The sequence below is a fragment of the Mirounga leonina genome, unplaced genomic scaffold, assembly GCF_011800145.1.
Source record: "Mirounga leonina isolate KUSES-001 unplaced genomic scaffold, KU_Mleo_1.0 Mir_100634, whole genome shotgun sequence".
In the NCBI taxonomy this organism is placed as follows: domain Eukaryota; kingdom Metazoa; phylum Chordata; class Mammalia; order Carnivora; family Phocidae; genus Mirounga; species Mirounga leonina.
In genome coordinates, this window is record NW_023269979.1 from 1 (window position 1) to 6929 (window position 6929).

The following is a 6929-nucleotide window of genomic DNA, read 5'->3' on the forward strand; positions in this document are numbered from 1 at the left end:
AAAGGCTCTTTTCAGAGCCACCCACCTTCTCGGTGAAAGAAGCTGTTAACGTGCTGTGTTATGACTCCTAGTTTGTTTTTTGGGCTGCTTTTCTAGTACATTAAATTCATGCCTGTCCAAATAAAATGTCTGTCTTTTCAGTTAGGCGGCAGAATACGTTTGTGTAGGTTGGTGAAAAACTAAAGGGGCACAGGTACGCTTGCTTGTCGGAGAGGACTGTTCTTGAAATGGCTTTAGCTTTGCTGCGTGCAGAACATGTGTACTAAGCTGTTAGAAAGACTGTGTTGATTTTTGATAAACTTATTTTTGCACGGTAAAAAAGGATAAAACCAGCAACCTATGGTGTTCCCAATGGGTAAAACGGTGGTGGTACTTAAATACTTAGTTATGTGTGCTAAGAAATGATAGCTTTTATATTTGGTTCCAACAAATTTCTCGAGTCCGTATCCTTGATTCACAAGTACCTGCCTAAATCATTTATGTGAAAATTCCCCGTTTAGGAAAACTGAAGCTGATTTTGATAAAGGAGTTAGCCTTTAATGGTGGTGCTTCCTCTCTGCTCCTCCACTCCTAATCAAATCCCACAAAACCTGCCTAAAATGGTAATAGTGATTTCCCCCCCAAAATTGTTACTTAGAATAGTTTGTCTGATTTAAAGGCTATTTCCACACACGGGGAACAAAAAATGGGTAATTTCTGAAGCAGGAAAAGAGTCTGAAATGCTAGAGGTACAGAAAGCCCAATATGGCTGGGAAAATGAAAAGGAAGTTGATTTGACGGTTTGTTCTCAGTTTTAGGAACTCTTGGATTGTTTTAGGCAGGGATCTGCATAATATGACCTCATTAACCTTAAAAAAGATTACTCTGGTTGCTTAGTGGGTCATAGATCCTAGATTGTCCACAGAAGAAGCAAGAAAACCAATTAAGAGGCTATAGTAGTGTTGTGGATTAGAGCAGTGATTCCTGAAATCTGGTCTCCAGATCAGCAGCGTCAGCATTACCTGAGAATCTATTAAAAGTGAGAATTTCAGGCCCCGATAATCTGTTAAAAGATCCTTTGGGTGGTTCCAATGGGTGCTAAAGTGTGAGAACCACTAGGAAGTCTAGACACTTTGGATTGGAATACAGTGGTAATAATGGTGATGGTTAGATATGTTGGAATTAGGATTATATTTGGGAGGTAAAATTAGGTTTTGGTGAGGAATAAGATTATGTAAGAGCAAAACCCCTAAGATTTTGGTTTGAACAACTGGTGCTGTGTGTATATTTTTTTAAAGATTTGTTTATATGAGAGTGTGTGCTGTGGGGTGGGGCAGACAGGGAGGGAGAAGGAGAGATTCTCAAGCAGACTCCCTGCTGAGCAGGGAGCCTGAGGCAGGACTGAACCCCGCCCCCCCACTCTGAGATCATGACCTGAACTGAAAAGACGCTTAACCAACTGAACCTCCCATACACCCCTGAACGTCTGGTGCTGTTAATTAGGATGGAGTATGGGGAGGAGGTGTGGGTTGGGGCATTAAAGAGTGATCCAGAGTTGTGATTTAAATTCGAGAAGCTTTTTTTTTTTAAAGATTTTATTTATTTATTTGAGAGAGAGAATGAGAGAGAGAGCAGGAGAGGGAGGAGGGTCAGAGGGAGAAGCAGACTCCCCGCCGAGCAGGGAGCCCGATGCAGGACTCGAGCCCGGGACTCCAGGATCGTGACCTGGGCCAAAGGCAGTTGCTTAACCGACTGAGCCACCCAGGCGCCCTAAATTCGAGAAGCTTTTTGACATTCAAGTGGATATATGGAGTTGGCAATTTGAGAACTGCATGTAGGGCTCAGTGAAAAGAACACAAACACAGCGCAGTGGGGAGGAAGGCTATCGCCTTAAAGAATTCTTCCAGATGATTTCTCCTTATGTTTCCTTAAAGTATTCAAGACTTTATTTCTTCTTCTGTGTTTGTCATGAAATACAACTTAGAAGTTGATAGTCCTATAATATATATTACTATGTAGCATTTACTTTTCTCCTTCTGTTTTTCTAATAGTTTCCTGGTTTTCATTAAGGAATCCACCTAATCCCTATGTGCTGCTCAAACCTGACTGTCCATTGTAATCAGCTGGAGAACTTTAAAAAATACTAATGCTTGGATGCCACCCCCAGAAATTCTGATTTAAGTGTTTTGGGGAACAGTCTGCACTTGGGTACTTTTTAAAAGCTCTCCAGGTGACTCTAATGGGCAGGCAAATTTGAGAACCACTGTCACACGTGCTTTCCAGAAAATAGATCTTACAGGGCTGGCCTGATTGGTTTAAGTGTAATCCCAAACCCCTTTGCGCATTGATTAGTTCAGGAATCTAGACCAATCTGATTAGCACAAACATTTCAGAAATTGAAGTAACTGAGTAAGGAAATGTAGATTGCTTTTATCTTTTGGGAGAGAAATTTCTTTGCTTTGAAGAGCAAAGGACGATGGAGTGTTCTGTGGGTGTGAAGGTAAAGCAGAATTATAGACAACACTAGAGGAAGGTACGTCCTCAGGGGAGAATCAGAGAACTGAACCACTCATGGAATTCAGCCAACCTCGAAGCTCTGCTGTAATGTCAGACGTCCAGTTAAGCCCGTTTATCTGACATACTTTTATTTAAACTAGTTTGAATCTTGAAATATTTGAGAAATAACAACATAATTTCCCAGCGTAAAAGATGATAGACCTTTTGTCCTGAAAGGTCTCAAAGAGGCCAAATGGGGTAGATAAGAAAAAAATAGAGGTGCTCCAACTGCACATTTGGACTGAGTCTCCAAGAGCTATAATTAATACGTCACCAAAGCCAGAGATTAATATTACCGTCAAGAAGGAATGTCTGGGATTTAAAGAAATCTGAGATTTTATTTATAAAGGTAAACAATGTAATTCTATCACTAAAATTTTTAGTATTTGTGTAAGTGTCTCAGGGCTGCCATAACAAAGGATCAGAAACTGAGTGGCTTAAGACAACAGAGATTTATTCTGCCCTAGTTCTGGAGGCTAAGAATCCGAAGGCAAGGTGTTGCCAGGGCCCTGTCCCTCCGAAGGCTCTCAAGGAGAATCCTCCCTTCTTTTTCAGCTTCTGGTAGCGCCAGCTATTTTTTGGCACATGACAGCATAACTCCGGCTTCTGGCTCAGTTTTCTTCCTGTGTGTTTCTACATTTTCATAAAGACACTAGTCACATGGGATTAGGGCCCACCCTAATGACCTCATTTTAAATTGATTACAGGCATATCTCATTTTATTGGGCTTTATGGATACTGCATTTTTTACAAATTGAAGGCTTGCAGCAACCCTATGTGGAGCAAGTCCATTGGCACCATTTTTCCAACACCATTTGCTCACTTAGTGTCTCTGTCACATTTTGGTAATTCTCACAATATTTCAAACTTTTCAGTACTATTGTTATGGTGATCTGGGATCAGTGATTACAGCTTGCTGAAAGCTCAGATGATTGTTAGCATTTTTTATCAATAAAATATTTTGTAATTAAGGTACATATATCGGGGTTTTTTGACATAATGCTATTGCACACTTAATAAAATATAGTGTAAACATAACTTTTATATGCAGTGAGTAACCAAAAATTTCATTTGACGTGCCTTATTGCAGTATTTGCTTTATTGTGGTGGTCTGGAACCTAACCCACAATATGTCAGAGGTACGCCTGTGCATCTCTGCAAAGACCCTACTTCCATATAAGGCCACATTCTAAGGCACCCGGGAGTTAGATTTCAACATATCTTTTTAGAGGACAAAATTCAACCCATAACAGTAGTCAACAGGTATGGTAAGCTGAACATGGCCCCCAAATATGTCCACATCTAAGTCCCTAGAATCTGTGAATGTTGTCTTATATGGCAAAGGGGACTTTACTGATATGATTTTGAAATAGGAAGATTATCCTCAATTATTTGGGTGAGCCCCAAATGTAATCACCAGGGCCCTTATCAAAGTAAAGTAGAAAGGTCAAGGGAGGAAAAAGGTGATGAAAGCAGAGAGAGATTTGAAGATGATATGATGCTGGCTTTGAAGAGGAAGGAAAGGGACCATGAGCAGAGAAAGCCCCCCCGCCCCAGCCCAGAAGCTGGAAGATGCATGGAAATGGAATCTCTCCCTAGAGCCTTTGGAGAGAGCACAGTCTTGGTTTCCACTTGGTGAAACCAATTTTGAACTTCTGATCTCCAGAACTATAAGAGAATACATGTGTGTTTTAAGCCACAAGGTTTGTAATAGAGTTAGTTGACCTTTGAACAACACATTTGAACACGGGCCCACTTGTACACTTTTTTTTTTTTTTAATAAATTCAGCACAGGACTCAATGTATTTTCCGTATGATTTTCTTAATAACATTTTCTTTTCTTTAGCCTACTTTATTGTAAGAAAATAGTATTATAATACATATAGCATGCAAACTATGTGTTTAATGACTGATGTTATCAGAAAGCCTTCCTTCCAGTCAACAGCAGTCTTATAGTAGTTTGGGGGGAATCAAAATTCATATGCAGATTTTCAACTGCTCAGGGGTCAGTGCCCCAAACCCGTTGTTGTTCAAGGATCAACTGTAGGCAGTGCTGCCAACGCCCCAGCGGAGAAGCTGAGGTCATGATCGAATTTGAAATATTTAGAGTGGATACAAAACTGTTTCAGCAATGCAGACAATTAAGTGTGTTGTTGGGGGCGATGGTGCCGTTGGTAAAGCATGTCTCCTGAATATCCTACACGACAAACAAATTTCCATCTGGTATGTACCGACTGTTTTTGACAACTATGCAGTCACAGTTAGGATTGGTGGAGAGCCATATACTCTCGGACTTTCTGATACCGCAGGGCAAGAGGATTACGACAGATTACCGCCGCGGAGTTATCCACAGATGTATTTCCAGTCTGTTTTTCAGGGGTCTCACCATCCTCATTTGAAAATGTGAAGGAAAAGTGGGGGCCTGAGATAACTCACCATTGTCCAAAGACTCGTTCTTGCTTGTTGGGACCCAAACTGATCTCCGAGATGATCCCCTACGACTGAGAAACTTGCCAAGAACAAACAGAAGCCTATCACTGCAGAGACTGCTGAAAAGCCGGCCCCTGAGCCGAAGGCAGTCAAGTATGCGCGGTGTTCTGCCCTTGCACAGAGAGGCCGAAAGACTGTATTTGACCAAGCAATAGTGGCTGCCCTGGAGCCTCCCGAACCGAAGAAGAACCGCAGTGTGTGCTGCTGTGAACATCTCTCCAGAGCCCTTTCCACACAGCTGGCTCAGCATCGTACTAAAAGCAACGTTAAATCAAACTAAAGATTAAAGATTAAAATTTGCTTTTGCAATAATGATAAATGCCCTGCACCTACCTCCGTGCACTCGTGTGAGACAAGGCCCGTAGGTATGGTCCCCTTCCCCCTCTCTGTACTAGTTAATTTGAGTAATTGTGTATTGTCAGAAAAGTGATTAATACTAGTTTTTGTTTTGTTTCAAAAAAATTTTTGTTTCGTTTAAAAGCAAGGCATGCTTGTGATGACTCCGTAACAGACTAATTTGGGTTGTTGAAGCTGCTCCGGGGCTCCATTCACTCTGGAGAATGATCTGGGACATTTAGGTTTGTTTTTTTTTAAATTTTCCTTTTTTTGCCCGTTTTTTTTTTTTTTTTTTTTTTTTTGTGGGGAGGGGTGGGATGTGGGAAGTGTGTGTGTGGGCGTTTGTTTTTATTTAGTCATTTTTTAAAAATTCATTAACCATTGGACAGCCCTTAAGGGGAGGAGGATGGATTGATTCCACATTCCACTTCCTAGATCTAGTTTAGAAAACTTGTTCCCCATCTGGTGCTCTTAGGAAGGAGTATAGTAAATAATAACAGATTCCTTTTTGAAAGTTGCCTTTTCTCTTTACCCTTGAGTAGGTCCAGTAGTTGATGAAACTTACGAAAGTGGGTGGAACCTGCCTGCCCCTCTTCTTTTCTAGGATGCACTATATATGTGACTGTGACTTTCAAGGAAATTTGTTTGCCATTTGCTGATTTTTTTTGAAGTTAATTTCTAACTCACTGATAAATGAAGAAAAGTATTGCGCCTTTTGAAATACACCAAATGGATTGAGTACATAATTAAAAAACATTTTTTTTCCCATCAGTCATTGTCCTATATGCTCAGCATAGTGTATGATACGGTGTTCCTAGAACACAGCTGAAGAGCTGGTAAATGGAGGAAATGTGAGGAGTGGCGCTAGGAGACAGACGTCTATGGAATGATGCACATCTTTCAAGTTGGGAAGATGGAGACCTGCTTCATGAAGAAGCTGGGGGTGAGGGTGGGGAGAACATTTAACAACATGGGGACCAGTCAGGGGAATCCCCTTATTTCTGTTTTGCATATGAGGAACCCTAGAGTAGCTAGTTAAGGCTCTCTAGTTTAGTAAAAAAGTCATGGAGTCTCATGAAGACTCTTCATTAAGTGTTAATAGGGATTTTATCCACTTATTTTGGTTGCAGTTTCCAATTTTTGAAAACGTTTAGATAATCTCCACCTTCCCCAAATATTTTTGCAGATTCATTAGTGTTGAACCAATGCTTTCTCATGTCTCAATTCTTTGTATATGCATTCTTTTCAGAAACAAAAAACGCTTCACACACACAAAAAAGGATCGACTGTAATTTTTTTTTTTTAATGAATGATTTTATTTATTTACTTGACAGAGAGACACAGCAAGAGAGGAACACAAGCAGGGGAAGCAGCAGAGGGAGAAGCAGGCTTCCCACAGAGCAGGGAGCCGATGCGGGGCTCGATCCCACGACCCCGGGATCATGACCTGAGCCGAAGGCAAACGCTTACTGACTGAGCCACCCAGGCGCCCCTCAACTGTAATTTCTTACAACTGCAAAGCATATTTCCAGTTAGGTCATGGAAACTAATACAACAGCTATATATAG

The 6929-nt window shown here is 41.0% G+C and overlaps 1 pseudogene; it reads left to right on the top strand.

The window, feature by feature from the left end:
• Positions 1-3599: 3599 nt before the first annotated feature.
• Positions 3600-6729, top strand: LOC118019929 (annotated as a pseudogene).
• The last annotated feature ends 200 nt before the right edge of the window (positions 6730-6929 follow it).